Source organism: Scyliorhinus canicula, chromosome 14 (genome assembly GCF_902713615.1).
Source record: "Scyliorhinus canicula chromosome 14, sScyCan1.1, whole genome shotgun sequence".
NCBI lineage: Eukaryota > Metazoa > Chordata > Chondrichthyes > Carcharhiniformes > Scyliorhinidae > Scyliorhinus > Scyliorhinus canicula.
In genome coordinates this window covers 101344361-101360777 of record NC_052159.1, presented here as the reverse complement: position 1 = coordinate 101360777, position 16417 = coordinate 101344361, and the positions used below count along the sequence as shown (strand labels likewise).

Below are 16417 nucleotides of genomic sequence, written 5' to 3'. Positions count from 1 at the left end.
CAAAGGAGAGGGACACGTTGATTGGTGGTGTCTCAAAGGGATATGTAAACACTTTAGAACAAATCATTATAAGAGGGAGGAAGTATTAGGTGTGTTAAAAAGCATTAAGGTAGATAAATCCCCAGAGCCAGGTGGAATCTATCCCAGATTACAGAGGGAGACGAGATGAAATCTGACAGAAATCTTTGTCTCCTCATTGGCCACAGGTGAGATCCCAGAGGATTGGAGGTAGCCAATGTTGTCCCGTTATTTAAGAAGGGTAGCATGGAAAACCTGAGTAATTATAAACCAGTGAGCTTGACGTCAATGAAAGTGAAATTGTTAGAAAAGGTTCTCAGAGATAGGATCTATGCACATTTGGAAGTGAATGGTTTTATTAGCAACAGGCAACATGGTTTTGTTCGAGGGAGGTCATGTCTCACTAATTTATTTGAGTTTTTTGAGGAGGTGAGAAAAAATGATTGATGAGGAAAGGACTGCGGATGTTGTCTACATGGACTTTAGTAAAGCATTTGATAAGGTCCCTCATAGCAGACTGGTGCAAAAGATTAAATCACACGGGGTCGGGGTGAACTAACTGGATGGATTCAGAACTGGCTTGGCCATAGAAGACAGAGGGTAGCAGTGGAAGGGTGCTTTTCTGAATAGATGTCTGTAACTAGTGGTGTTCCGCAGGGATCAATACTGGGATCTCGGCTGTTTGTAATATATAAATGACTTGGAAGAAAACATCCTGTATCCTTCTAAAGCCCGTCTGTTCGAGTGTCTATCTAGATAAGACAGTCTGATTAGGAAGTTTGCGGATGATACCAAGATTGCTATAGTTGCAGATAGTGATGAAGATTGTCAGAGAATACAACAGGCTGCAAAATTGGTGGAGAAATGGAAGATGGAATTTAACCGGGACAAATGCGAGGTGATGCATTTTGGTAGATCCAATTCAGGTGGGAGCTATAAAATAAATGGCAGAACCATCAGGAGCATAGACACAGAGATCTGGGCGTGCAGGTCCACAGATCCTTAAAAGTGGCAGCACAGGTGGAAATGGTGGTAAAGAAAGCTTATGGCATGCTTGCCTTCATCGGACGGGGCATTGACTATAAAAGTTCGCAAATTATGTTACAGTTATATAGAATGTTGGTTAGGCCACATTTGGAATACTGGGCAGGATTCTCCCCTAACCGGTGGCCGGGCCGTACCAGTGCCAAAGAGTGGCGTGAACCACGCCGGCGTCGGGCCGCCAGGAAGGTGCAGAATCCTCCGCACCTCTAGTGCTGGAGTGATTGGCGCCGTGCCAAGTGGCTCCGCATGATGACGCCGCTGTTCCTGCGCATCGCCCACCGCGTTTCTCGTGATGCTGCTGCTGGCCCCCTCTCAGCCAGTGAATTGGTCGCGGCGGGTCCCGTTCTTGCCGTCGTGAAATGCGACGGCGTTCACGACGGTGCGGGCACTTCGTCCGCGGAGCGGAGAATAGCCCCCAAAGAGTAGTAATTAATGGGTCCTTTTCAAATTGGCAGGCAGTAACTAGTGGGGTGCCACAGGGATCGGTGCTGGGACCCCAGCTATTCACAATATATATTAATGAATTGGATGAGGGAACAAAATGCTGCATCTCAAAGTTTGCAGATGATTGCAAGTTAGGTGGGAGGGTGGACTGTGAAGAGGATGCAGAGATCCTACAGCATGATCTGGACAGGTTGGGAGAGTGGGCAAATCAATGGCAGATGCAGTATAATTTGAATAAGTGTGAGGTGATTCACTTTGGAGCAAAAACAGGAAGGCAGATTACTACCTGAATGGTTGTTGATTGGGAGAGGGGAGTGTGCAGTGGGACCTGGGTGTCCTTGTGCACCAGTCGCTGAAGGGAAGCATGTAGATGCAGCAGGCGGTAAAGAAGGCTAGCGGTATGTTGGCCTTCATTGCGAGAGATTTCGAGTACAGAAGCAGGGATGTGTTGCTGTAATTATACAGGGCCTTGGTGAGGCCACACCTGGAGTATTGTGTGCAGTTTTGGTCTCCTTCTCTGAGGAAGGATGTTCTTGCTCTCGAAGGAGTGCAGTGAAGGGTTACCAGACTGATTCCAGGGATGGCGGGACTGCCATATGAGGAGAGATTGACTAGGTTGGGATTGTTCTCGCTGGAGTTCAGAAGGGATCTCATAGAGACTTATAAAATTCTAACAGGACTAGACAGGGTAGATGCAGGGAAGATGTTACCAATGATGGATGTGTCCAGAACCAGTCTGAGGATTCAGGATAAACCATTTCGGACAGAGATGAGGAGACATTTCTTCACCCAATGAGTGGGGAGCCTTTGGAATTCATTACGACAGGAAGTAGTTGATGCTAAAACTTTAAATATATTCAAGAGGCAGCTAGATATAGCACTTGGGGAGAATGGGATCAAAGGCTATGGGGAGAAAGCAGGATTAGGCTATTGAGTTGGATGATCAGCCATGATTGCGATAAATGGCGGTGCAGGCTCGATGGGCCAAAAGGCCTCCTCCTGCTCCTATCTTCTATGTATGTATCTATGTATCTAACAGCACTGTGGATGTACCTACTGTGGTGAATGTGATTCACACTATATATAGTTGCCAATATAACTCCGTGTATATATGTTCGTTATCTACCCATTGTAAGTGCAGTTGCACTATCTGACCACCAGGGGGAGTTGCTCTGGGAGTACGCGAGAGTTTGTACTGGGCTCCTCCCTTGGCTCCTCCCAGGACACCTCCCCCTGGGACCGATGTATAAAGATCAGTGCCTTAGAGCCAGCCTGCCAGTTCACCTGAAGTTCAACGATGAATAGGCTGGCTCTATTGTAAGTGTATTAAATCCTCTGTTCAGATCCAACTACACGTGTTCGCTAAATTGATGGTTCCATCACCTACACCACATGTACTGTAGCTGTTCAAGGGGGCAGTTCAGCACCACCTTCTCAAGGGGAATCATGTATGAATAATAATAACTGGCCTAACCAGGGATTCCAACATCAAATGGACAAATATGTATTTTTTTTTAAACTATGTTCACAGGTGCTGGAAGCCCTCTCTTACCGGATTACACTATCCATCCTTCATGTGAATCTGGACAGAAAGGGGAGTTTTTGGCCAAATACTTATTGATGTAAAGATGTGGTCAAGATGTTATCTTAAACTACAACACTGGTTTAGTCTGTTTAGCACAATATGCCACTTAGGCAAAGGAATTGAAATTCTTGCCAGAATAAAATCCCAGAGGATTATTGTACTGGGCTCCACCCTTGGCTCCGCCCATGACTCCTCCCCCTAGTGCAGCTGTATAAATACCCTTGTCCAGAGTCAGCCTGAGTTCACTAAGAGTTCATCAACGGGTAACAGGCTGGCTCTGAAGTAAGTCGATTAAAGCCTAGATTCATATCGGAAACACGTGTCTGGTGAATTGATGGTTCCATCACCACTGAACAAGAACAAGAACAAAGAACAAAGAAAAGTACTGCACAGGAACAGGCCCTTCGGCCCTCCAAGCCTGTGCCAACCATGCTGCCCGTCTAAGTTAAAATCTTCTACACTTCCGGGTCCGTATCCCTCTATTCCCATCCTATTCATGTATTTGTCAAAAGAGGTGACTGCGGTAGATTATGTGAAGCTCATCAGGATGATATATCCTTTAGAAATCTGTGCTAGCTCTCTCCGATCAGCTGAATATGTTTAGGGTTCGGTTACCCTGTCCTGAATTATAGATTCTAGTCATTTTCATAGTCAGTTTCTAGTCATTTTCAACAACAGATGTTAGGCTAATGAGTCTAGTTTCCTGGTTCAACTGTGACCTTTATTAAATAGCAACTTTCCAACCTAAAGGAACTGTCTCGCAATCGGGGGAACTTTGAAAAATTATCATTAGGGTAAGAGGAGGACTGGCTGGAAAAAGACACAGAGATGCAGTTGAAGAATCGCTCAGGAGTCATCCGCGCGATCTATGCAGCGTGGGTAAACTTGCAGGTTGAGTCCGTAATTAAGAAAGCAAATGTAATGTTGTCATTTATCTCAAGAGGCTTGGAATATAAAAGCAGGGATGTACTTCAGGCTTTATAAAGCACTAGTTAGGCCCCATTTAGAATACTGTGAGCAATTTTGGGCCCCACACCTCAGGAAGGACATACTGGCACTGGAGCGGGTCTAGCGGAGATTCACACGGATGATCCCAGGAATGGTAGGCCTAACATACGATGAACGTCTGAGGATCGTGGGATTATATTCATTGGAGTTTAGGAGGTTGAGGGGAGATCTAATAGAAACTTACAAGATAATGAATGGCTTGGATAGGATGGACGTAGGGAAGTTGTTTCCATTAGCAGGGGAGACTAGGACGCGGGGGCACAGCCTTAGAATAAAAGGGAGTCACTTTAGAACAGAGATGAGGAGAAATTTCTTCAGCCAGAGAGTGGTAGGTCTGTGGAATTCATTGCCACAGAGGGCGGTGGAGGCCGGGACGTTGAGTGTCTTTAAGACAGAAATTGATAAATTCTTGATTTCTCGAGGAATCTCGAGGCTATGGGGAGAGAACGGGTAAATGGAGTTGAAATCAACTCCATTGATTGAATGGTGGAGTGGACTCGATGGGCCGAATGGCCTTACTTCTGCTCCTATGTCTTATGGTCTTATGGTCTAAGAGCTGGCGCTCTCCAGCTCTTAGTGGTGAGTTGTGATGAGAAGGGGATTTTGCCAACAAGTCATTGATGGGAAGGACGGGAGCCTTGGGGTAACAGAGGCACAGGTTTCTCTTATCTGGCCCAGAGGAGCGCTCCTCTGCTTTTTTTTCACAGGGGCACTGAATGGTTATAGCACAGAAAGAGGCCATTTGGCCAGTTCCATCTATGCCAGCTCTCTGTAAGAGCAACTTACCTAGTCCTGCAGCCATGCAATTCTTTTCAGATAATTACACAATTCTCTTTTAAAAGCTACGACTGTCAGCTTTCACCACACTCTCAGGCACTGCATTCCAGATCTCACTCACTCACTCACTCACTCACTCACAATTCTATTTGTGCCACATTTACATTATAATTAAGGGCCGTCTAGAAAATCCACAAAGCATGGATTAAACACGTAATTCGTGGGGTCATGGCACAGCCTCAAGAGAACCTAATACAATAGGATAGAAGCACAGAGGAGGCCATTTGGCCCATTGTCTCTGTGCCAGCTCTCTGAAAGAGTCACTCACTTAGTTCCATTCCCCCACTTTTTCTCTGTATCCCTAAAATGATTTTCTCTTCAGAGAATTATCCAATCTTCTTTCACAATTAAATCTGCCTCCACCACACTCTCAGGCAGTTCATTCCAGATCTTAACGACTCGCTGTGTGATAAAGCTTTTCCTCAGATCACCTTTGCTTCTTTTGCCAATGGCTTCAAATTAGTTGGCATCCTCTGGCACCCTTCCACCAATGGAAACAGTTTCTTCCTATCTACCCTGTCCGGACTCCTCGTGACCCTGAACACCTCTCAACAAATATCCTCTCAATTTCCTCTTCTTTAAAGAGAACAGTTCGAGCTGCTTCCCATGTAACTGAAGCCCTTCATTCCTGGAAAAATTGTCGTAAATTATTTCTGCACTTTTTCCAAACTTTTCACAACTTTCCCAAAGAGAAATTGACCCACTGCATTTTAAACCCTGCTCTGCTGGTTTCCGCTGGATATGGAGGAATGAAAACACCTCAGCAAATGTTTTCAGTTTTGTTGCGGTCCCCTGTATTTAGGACAGGCTTCACTGGCCTGAAATGAATAACAGGCCCTAGGTTTAGCATGTTCCTTATTAGCAAACTTTGCTCTTAGTAATTCTATTTCCAGAATTAATTACAGATATTGAAATGACAGATATACACTTTGATCATAATTTTCATATAAACTTCTAATTAAAAGTTTAGATAATAAATCATTTCTGTGGAACTTCAACATATGACTCTCAGTCTATACATAGCAATCAGACACACATTTGCTATTAACATCGACACTTGCTACTGCCATACCTAAACCATGAGCTCTTTCTCCACAGCAGAGTTCCTAACGAGGTTCCTTCCAGCTTTTCCCTCACATTACTAAACAATCCCGTAAGACTGCGACCTAAATTCGAAGCTCCAATATTTGCCAACAACTTCAGCAAGGCAGAAAACAAATTGCAACAGCTGCAAGTTAACAAGGTCACATAATCTCATGTCATGTAATATCTACGCTAAATTCGGCGTTCGAAGCAACAAGAAACAGTCAGATTTCATTTGTGATAACCATCCCTGTGCTAAACAAGAGAACTCAAATCAATGTATTTGATACGTCAATCAAAGCTTCTGCTCCAAAATATTTGACCATATTTTATCCTTTAAATAGTCATGTGGATGTGGTTTAATTAATAGAGGCATGTTGTAGGTGAAAATATTCACGAGTAGCCCTTTGAGTGAGTAAAGAAGCAATTTACTAATTTTCAGAGCTCTAAGAGAAAAGGGCTTTGACCCCGTGGTCTGTGAAGCACCCTTTCTCGCCTGAGCTGAGGTCGCACTGGGTTAATATACAGAAGGAAAGCGGAATTAATTTGCATTCGTATTTACATATAACTAATCAACTCTATTCACGTCACAATTCATTACATGCACCTTGTCTACAAGCTAGCTCCTATAGCCTCTAATTGGCAGTTTGCCTCACCCAATCAATTCATTACATAGATAACGGTTACGTAAAGTCATGGGGTCAATAGTCCAGCCACGTCGAAGCATGTCCTTCCTCATTTCTTGCTGGTTTCTTAATTTGGGGTCCCTTTGTCAGTTATAAATGGCTAAAAATACAGACATTGGGCAAAGGTTGCCAACGGCACTTTGTCTCTTGGATGCATCTGGTTGTGAGTCACTTGTTTTGCACAAGGCTCTACTGCCTCAGCAGAAGTGGTATATCTGGATTTCCAGAAAGCCTTTGACAAGGTGCCACACAAAAGGTTGCTGCATAAGATAAAGATGCATGGCATTAAGGGTAAAGTAGTAGCATGGATAGAGGATTGGTTAATTAATAGAAAGCAAAGAGTTGGGATAAATGGGTGTTTCTCTGGTTGGCAATCAGTAGCTAGTGGTGTCCCTCAGGGATCCGTGTTGGGCCCACAATTGTTCACAATTTACATAGATGATTTGGAGTTGGGGACCAAGGGCAATGTGTCCAAGTTTGCAGATGACACTAAGATGAGTGGTAAAGCGAAACGTGCAGAGGATACTGGAAGTCTGCAGAGGGATTTGGATAGGTTAAGTGAATGGGCTCGGGTCTGGCAGATGGAATACAATGTTGACAAATGTGAGGTTATCCATTTTGGTAGGAATAACAGCAAACGGGATTATTATTTAAACGATAAAATATTAAAGCATGCCGCTGTTCAGAGAGACTTGGGTGTGCTAGTGCATGAGTCACAGAAGGTTGGTTTACAAGTGCAACAGGTGATTAAGAAGGCAAATAGAATTTTGTCCTTCATTGCTAGAGGGATGGAGTTTAAGACTAGGGAGGTTATGTTGCAATTGTATAAGGTGTTAGTGCGGCCACACCTGGAGTATTGTGTTCAGTTTTGGTTTCCTTACTTGAGAAAGGACGTACTGGCGCTGGAGGGTGTGCAGAGGAGATTCACTAGGTTAATCCCAGAGCTGAAGGGGTTGGATTATGAGGAGAGGTTGAGTAGACTGGGATTGTACTCGTTGGAATTTAGAAGGATGAGGGGGGATCTTATAGAAACATTTAAAATTATGAAGGGAATAGATAGGATAGATGCGGGCAGGTTGTTTCCACTGGCGGGTGACAGCAGAACTAGGGGACATAGCCTCAAAATAAGGGGAAGTAGATTTATGACTGAGTTTAGGAGGAACTTCTTCACCCAAAGGGTTGTGAATCTATGGAATTCCTTGCCCAGTGAAGCAGTTGCGGCTCCTTCATTACATGTTTTTAAGGTAAAGATAGATAGTTTTGTGAAGAATAAAGGGATTAAGGGTTATGGTGTTCGGGCCGGAAAGTGGAGCTGAGTCCACAAAAGATCAGCCATGATCTAATTGAATGGCGGAGCAGGCTCGAGGGGCCAGATGGCCTACTCCTGCTCCTAGTTCTTATGTTCTTATGTTCTTATGTAAGACACTGATAATAAGAACATAAGAACATAAGAACATAAGAACTAGGAGCAGGAGCAGGCCATCTGGCCCCTCGAGCCTGCTCCGCCATTCAATGAGATCATGGCTGATCTTTTGTGGACTCAGCTCCACTTTAACATAGAAGCAAGAACATTAGCAGCGTCCAGCATAGTTTTTCCATAGTCAAGTATCCCAGCGTACGTTGCAAATGATAAAATCCACTCTGACACATGTGCAAAACATTTTTTTGCATTGCGCCACTTTGAAATGTTGCTCTGCAAAATATGATGATGACCTGGGAACAGAGCGGCATGGTGGCACAGTGGTTAGCTCTGCTGCCTCACAGCACCAGGGACTCGGGTTCGGTTCCAACCTTGGGTGACTGACTGTGTGGAGTTTGCATGTTCTCCCCGTGTCTGTGTGGGTTTCCTCTGGGTGCTCTAGTTTTCTCCCACATTCCAAAGATGTGCAGGCTAGGTGAATTGGACATGCTAAATAGCCCCTTAGTGTCCAAAATAGTTATGTGGGGTACTGAGTTATGGGGATGGGATGCGGGCGTGGGCCTAGGTAAGATGCAGGGTTGGTGCAGACTCAATGGGCCGAATGCTGTAGTGATTCTATGATTTAAATTCTAGAAATTACCATTTTGCATTTCATTACTGAGGTTTGGAAATGTGCATTCTGAAGAATGAGTTTTCTTTAAATCAATAGTGAAAAGAAATACCACCCAATCATGTTCCAATGAGACAATATAAATTAAATTGTTCACGTATAAAGGGGTTCAGAATCTAAACAGGCACAAATCTTTGAAAGCGCCAGGACAAGTTGAGAAGGTTGTTAATAAAAGCATATGGAGTTGGTTTAATGAATAGAGGCACATGGAAACATTTCTTTTGCATAACATCAATTTGAAATGTTGCTATGCAAACTACGACAATCCCCTGGTGGCAAAAGGTCCTGCAGGCCACTACTTTTGTTAAAATTTAGAGTACCCAATTAATTTTTTCCAATTAAGCGGCAATTTAGCGTGGCCAATCCATCAAGCCTGCACATCTTTGGGTTGTGGGGTTGAAACCCATGCAAACGCGGGGAGAATGTGCAAACTCCACACGGACAGTGACCCAGAGCCAGGATTGAACCTGGGACCTTGGCACCGTGAGGCAACAGGGCGAACCCACTGCGCCACCGTGCAAGTGGCCTTGCAGGTCACTACTACCACAAGCTGTGCAATGTTTCTCAATAATTTCAATGGTGAAGGTCATGTGATCGACTCAGGTAGCCCACAGCAATTTCTGCCCCGGGGCAGATCTGGATGGTACCATTTTCCCTCTGTGTTAACAAAAAAAATAAATCGAGCAAAGTGGGGGGTGAGCTGAAGACCGATGTGGGGGGGGGTGGTGTTGGGAGGGGGAGTGGGGGGGTTGAGTGGGGGGGGGGATTACACTGCTGATGGGGAGGGGACTTTCGAGGTGGAAAAGGAGGAGGGTTGATGATGGTAGTTGCCCGAGGGCAGACCAGGGGAGGTGCGGGGCATGGGCCACAGACTGGCCTAGGAATGGCTATGGTTGATTGGCAGGGGAGGAGGGGCGGGGTTCCGCCCCGACCAGGCTGGTCACGTGGAACGTTCAGGGACTGAATGGGCCAGTCACAAGGACCCGTGTGTTCTCACACTTGAGGCAACTGAAGGCGAAAGTGGCCATGTTGCAGCAGACACACCTGATGGTGGGGGATCAGGTTAGGTTGAGGATGGGATGGGTTGGACAGGTGTTCTATTTGGGATTAGACTTTAAAACGAGGGGGGTGGCGATCCTGGTCAATAAGCGGGTGGCAGTCGAGGTGGGAAATATAGAGGCGGACCCGGGGGGGTAGATATATTATGGTTAGTGGGAAATTGGAGGAAATCGGCCGTGGTGTTGGTAAATATATATGTCCCAAACTGGGATGACTTTGAGTTTGTTAGACGGGTGCTGGGAAGATCCCAGACCTGGACTCACATCAATTGATTATGGGAGAGATTTCAGCACGGTCCTGAATCCAAAGCTGGATCAGTCGAGTGCAAGGTCTGGGAAGGTATTAGCTATGCAAAGGAGCTGGGGGTGTTTATTGAGCGCATGGGGGGGAGGGGGGGGGTTGATTCGTGGAGATTTGTGAGGTCAAAGATTAAGGATTTTTAATTCTACTCCCATGTGCACAAGGTGTATTCCCAGATAGACTTCTTTGTGTTGGACAAATCGCTGCCGGCGGAGGTAGTAGATCATAAACATTCAGCAATTGTGATGTCAGACCACACCCCACACTGGATAGACTTGCAAGTTAACAAAGGAAAGGCCCAGATGCCCGCAGTGGAAGTTGGATGCGGGGCTGTTAACGGAGCAGGAAGTGTGCGAGTGGGTGAGGGAAGCCATTCGAAGACATATAAAGATCAATGACACAGGTGAGGTTTCGGCTGGGGTGGTGTGGGAGGCACTGAAGGTGGTTATTAGGGGGAAAACACATCTCAATTTGGGCCGATAAAGAGAAGACTGAATGGGCGGAGTTGGACAGGCTGGGCGGTGAAATTTTACAGGTGGACAGGAAGTATGCGGAGTCTCCGGATAACGGGCTTCTGAAGGAGCGTCAGAGATTGCAGCTGGAATTTGTGTTCCTGTCCACAGGTAAGGCGGAGGGACAGCTAAGGAGGGGAAAGGGGGCGGTGTATGAATATGGGGAAAAAGCCAGCAGGATGCTGGCGCATCTGAGGAAACAGGAGGCGGCGAGAGACATTGGGAAAGTAAGAGATACAGGGGGGAATGTGGTTTTGGATCCGTCGGGGGTGAATGATGTGTTCTGGGAATTTTACAGTGCATTGTATAAATCGTAATCCCCAGCCGGGGAGGAGGGTATGAAGCGATTACTGGGGGGGGGGGGCTGGAATTTCCGAGGATAGATGAGGAGCTGGTGGAAGGTTTGGGAGCCCCAATTGGGCTGGGGGAAGTTATAGATGGATTGGGGGGCGATGCAATTGGGTAAAGCCCCGGGACCAGGTGGATACCCGGTTGAGTTTTATAAAACGTTTTCTGGGCTGTTGGGGCCGCTTCTGGTAAAGGTTTTTAATGAGTCCAAGGAGCTGGGAGTGCTCCCCCCAACGTTATCACAGACATCGATTTCCCTTATTTTGAAGCGGGATAAGGATCTGGAGAGTTGTGGGTCGTATAGGAAAATCTCCCTGTTAAATGTGGATGCAAAATTGCTGGCAAAGGTCTTGGCCACACGCACAGAGGATTGTGTTCCGGGGGTAATAGGGAGGACCAGACGGGATTTGATAAGGGATGACACCTGATGTCCAACATTTGGTAGCTCCTAAATGTAATAATGATGCCTGCGGAGGGGTGCGAGGTCGAGGTGGTGGTGGCCATGGACGCAGAAAAGGCCTTTGATCAGGTGGAGTGGAAGAACCTGTGGGATGTCCTGGGAAGGTTTGGGTTCGGGCAGGGATTTGTTGATTGGGTCCGGTTGCTACGTTGGGCACTGGTGGCGAATGTAAGGACCAACCGGATTCGATCAGAATATTTTAGTCTGTGCAGGGGGACAAGGTAGGGGTGTCCACTCTCCCCACTACTGTTTGGCCTGGCGACAGAGCCTTTGGCAATGGTGCTGAGGGCATCAAGCCTTTGGCGCGGGATAGTGAGAGGGGGGCTGGAACATAGGGTCTCACTCTATGCAGATGATTTTCTCCTTTATATAACAGACCCGCTGTTATATAAAGAGGGGAAATTGCAGGAATTATTGGGTACCGGAGGAATTTGGTCGGTTCTCAGGTTACAAACTGAATGTGGGCAAGAGAGGTTTTTGCGATCCAGGCAAGGGGGCAGGAGAGGAGACTGAAGGAGATGTTGTTCAAAGTGGTGGTAGGGGGTTTTAGGTACCTGGGGATTCAAGTGGCAAGGGACTGCGGTCAATTTCATAAACTAAATTGGGCGGGTTGATCGAGAAAATGAAAGGGGGCTTCCGCAGGTGGAACGTGCTTCAGCTGTCATTGGCAGAGAGGGTACAAACTGTGAAAATGACAGTCCTCCCGAGATTGCCGTTCGTGTTTCAGTGTCTTCCAATCTTCATCCCCAAGGCATTTTTTAGGAAGATGAACGCGGCAATCTCGGGTTTTATATGGGCCGGGAAAGCCCCAAGGGTGAAGAAAATCCTTCTTGAGCGGGGGCACACAGAGACCTTTCCAAACGTTATTAACTATTACTGGGCAGCCAATATTTCGATGATTAGGAAATGGGTTCTGGGGAAGGGGTTGGTGTGGGAGCAAGTGGAGGCGACATCTTGTCAGGGCACGAGGCTGAAGGCTTTGTTAACTGTCTCTTTATCTGTCGTTCTCGCCGGCTCGTTACTCCAAAAGTCCAGTGGAGTGCGGGGGCAATGGAGGCAACACATGAGACTGGAGGGGGCGTCAGTATGGTCACCGATCTGTGATAACCACAGGTTTGCTCCGGGGGGGGGGGGGGGGGGGGGGATGGACGAGGCTTCAGGAGGGTGCCAATGGGAGGAAGGCCCTGAGGAGAGTCAATGCATCTCATCATGTACCAGGCTCAGCCTTATCCAGTTCAAAGTGGTCCACAGGGCTCAATAAACTGTGTCCTGATGAGTAGGTGTTTGAGGAGGTGGAGGACAGATGTGGGCGATGCGGGGGAAGTCCGGTGAATCATGTACACATGTTTTGGGCTTGTCCGAAGAAGCTGAGGGGATTTTGGCAGGGATTCTCAGAAGTCATGTCAGAGGTCCTGGAAGCGAGGGTGACTCAGAGTCCAGTGGTAGCAATATTTGGAGTGTCGGAAGATCCGGGAGCCCGGGGGGGGGGGGGGGGGGGGGGGGGGGGGGGAGAGAGGAGAGAAGCCGACATTTTGGACTTTGCCTCCCTGGTGGCCCGGAGACGGATTTTGCTGGGATGGAGGCACTCGGAGCCTCCAAAGTCGGGGGTGTGGGTCAATGACATGGCAGTGTTTCTTAGGCTAGAGAATATTAAGTTTGCCTTAAGGATTCATTACAGGGGTTCGCTCGGAGCCATTCATCGACTTCTTTAAGGAAAACTGATCATCAGCAAGAGCGGGGGAAGGGGAAGCATGGACATGAAGAATAAAGGCAGGGACTCTAATATATGGGTAGCTAGGAGTTAGTTTGGAGGGAAGCTGGGTATGTTATTGTGGGTTTTTTGCGTGCGCTGGACCGCCCTGTTGCTGAGAATGTTAAAATGTAAAAATTATAAATTCCTCAATAAAATATTTTCTTTAAAAAAAAGTCACACTAAATTTTTATGAATCACAGGAAAGGCCTCGCCTGAAATATTGTGCCTAATTCTGGGCAAGAAATTGAGGCTCTGGAAAGGGTGCAAAGAAATTTACTCAATAGTACCAGGAATAAGGGGCGCTATGGAGAGAATGGCAAAACTGGGATGCTTGAAGATTAGTGGGATTTAATCCTGAAGGATTTTCATGAAGGAAATATGGAGAAACTTTCCATTGGCAGGATGGTCAGTACCTAGAGGACACAGTTTTAAGGTAAATAGCAAAAAGAACTGGATGGAATTCTTGTCAAACAAGGACAGGGGTTCTGCTGAGGGAATATGAGCAGTTCGGGGCTAAATTAAAAAGCAGAACCAAAAAGGTAATTGTCTCCAAAATACTACCTGAGCTGTGAGCTAATTGGCACAGGGTCAATAAGATTGAAGAGGTAAATGTGTGGCTCAAAGATTGTTGTGGGAGAAATGGGTTTGAATTCGTGGGACATTGGCACCAGTACTGGGGAAGGAGGGAGCTGTTCTGATGGGACGGTCTGCACCTGAATCATGCTGAGATCAAAGTCCTGGTAAATCACATAACTGGGGCTGTAACTAAGCTTTAAACAAAATAGCCAGGAGTGGGGATTCAGTTGCATGGAAAATTAGAAAAACAAAGTTAAAGGAGAAGGTAGGAGTGCAGGTTAGTGATGAGGCTGATTGTTATCCGAAAATAAAAGGAAGGGACAGAATGTGTGAACATCGTAGTGCACCACGGAATCATACAAGAGTAAGGAAATTTATTATATGATAAACTTAAAGGCTTTGTGTCACAATGCACAAATCATTTGGAATACAATTAACACGTTAACAGCGCAAATAGAGACAATGGGGTATGATTTTGTGGCGGTTACTGAGACATGATTACCAGGAGATCAGGTCTGGGAGTTTAATAACCAAGGATACTCTGTATTTTGTAAGGATAGGCTGGAAGGAAAAGGAGGTGGTGTAACTTTGTTAGTAAAGGAAGACATCAGACATCAGTGCTGTCATGAGAAATGATATCAACACAGAGATCAAGACGTAGAATCGGTCTGGGTCGAAATAAGAAATAGCAAGAGAAAGCAGTCCTGGTGCGAGTAATTTATAGATCCCCAAACAGTAGTTCTGCAGTGGGGTACAGTATAAACTAGGAAATACTGTTTTTTTTAAAGAAAGGTATGGCAATAATCATGGGCAATTTTAATACGCGTCTAGACTAGGTAACCTCAAACGGGTTAGAGATTATGTATTTGAGCAATATGTTGTGGAACCAACCAGAGAGCAGGCTATACTGGTGAAATGAGAGGGATTAATTAATGATCTCATAATTATGGCACCTTTAGGGAAGAGTAATCATAGCATGTTAGAATTTCAAATTTAGTTTGAGGGTGATAAACTGGAGTCCCATACTGGAGTATGGCATCAAGAAGTCCTAGCTAAACTGGAGTCAATGGGACTCAGTGGAAAACTCTCCACTGGTTGGAGTCATACCTGGCACAAAGGAAGATGATTGTGGTGGTTGGAGGTCAATCATCTCAGCTCCAGGACATCGCTGCAGGAGTTCCTCAGGGTAGTGTCCCAGGCCCAACCATCTTCAGCTCCATCATCAATGACCCCCTTCCATCATAATGTCAGAAGAGGGTATGTTTGCGGATGACTGCACAATGTTCAGCACCATTCGCGACTCCTCAGATTATGAAGCATTCCATGTCCAAATGCAGCAAGATATGGACAATATCCAGGCTTGGGCTGACAAGTGGCAAATTACATTTGTACCACACAAGTGCCAGGCAATGACCGTCTCCTACAAGAGGATCTAACCATTGCTCCTTGAAATTCAATGGCATTACCATCGCTGAATGCCCCATAATCAACATCCTGTGGGTTACCATTGATCAGAAACAGAACTGACTCACTACATTAATACTGTGGCTACCAGGGCAGGTTAAAGGTCAGGAATCCTACTGTAGCCACCGAAGCTGGCCACTTCCCGACATAAAATGGAACATTAAATTGCATGCAGGGAAAATTGGACAATGTCAGAGAGGCAAGCAGGTTGCAGAACCTCTCTGTGGATTCTGTCTGTGAAGAAACCAGACAGCATAGAAACTAACAAGCTGCGCATATTAATTGAGCGATTCCAGGTGATTCCTGGGCACAATGGACACAATTAAGAATAACAAAGGCCAAGCTAGACTCTTCAGCGCCAGCAGGAGTCCCGGACAATAAGTTACAAACAGCCCCAAGAACCGCCCAGCGATCGGAAAACAGCCCCAGTATTGGGGAATTCAAACCAATCGATTGGTATGAGGTCCAATCGATTGCAAGCAGGTATAGGGTCTGCCCAGATGGGCGCAAAGCCCCTGGGACCTATAAAAGTAAGGTCCCAAGACGAATTTGATCTCTTAGCCAGCCCTCCTCTCTCTTAGACGGTCCTCCCAGCAGAACACCTTTGCAGCAGCTCTCCAGGAACTTGAACGTGAGAAGGAGAAGCCTGGCCAACAGCTACACTGACAAGTAAGTGTCATACAACGCACACTACGAGAGTAGACACTCCTGACCCCTTTAGTTCACACCAACTGGAAGCCTGCGGGTCCAGGACAAAGCAAGAGGCCATTGTTCCCTGATCCGGCAGTTCCCTTATTCCAGATAAGTATTGGCCTAGTAGTGGTAGGAACAGTTTAGTCTTAGTATTATATGCATGAGTAGCAAATAACTGTGTAATAATAAACGTGTCTTGTTTGAACTTACTAACTGGTGTATTGAGTCATTGATCTGAACTTGAACTTGAGCCTCGTGGCGGTATCATCAAGATACCTGGCGACTCTAGAGCTAAGGAATAAAACAGAACCAATTGAGTGTTAAGTACACTCACCCAGAACGAGCAACACTACCTCCTGACCCCCCAAAGTCTGTCCACCATCTACAAGGCACGAGTCAGGAGTGTAATGGAATACTCTCCACTTGCCTGGCTGAGTGCAGCTCCAACAACACTCAA

General features: G+C 46.2%; 1 protein-coding gene across 2 annotated transcripts in view; it reads right to left on the bottom strand.

Moving 5' to 3' along the window:
- The window catches only part of mettl21e (methyltransferase like 21e), a 52041-nt gene extending 45895 nt beyond the window's left edge, over positions 1 to 6146 (bottom strand). For both annotated transcript variants that reach the window (XM_038819050.1, XM_038819049.1), the window contains exon 1: positions 6009 to 6146. The gene's annotated coding sequence lies outside the window, so the exon portion shown is untranslated. The remainder of the gene's footprint in view (positions 1 to 6008) is intronic.
- Between the last annotated feature and the right edge of the window lie 10271 nt (positions 6147 to 16417).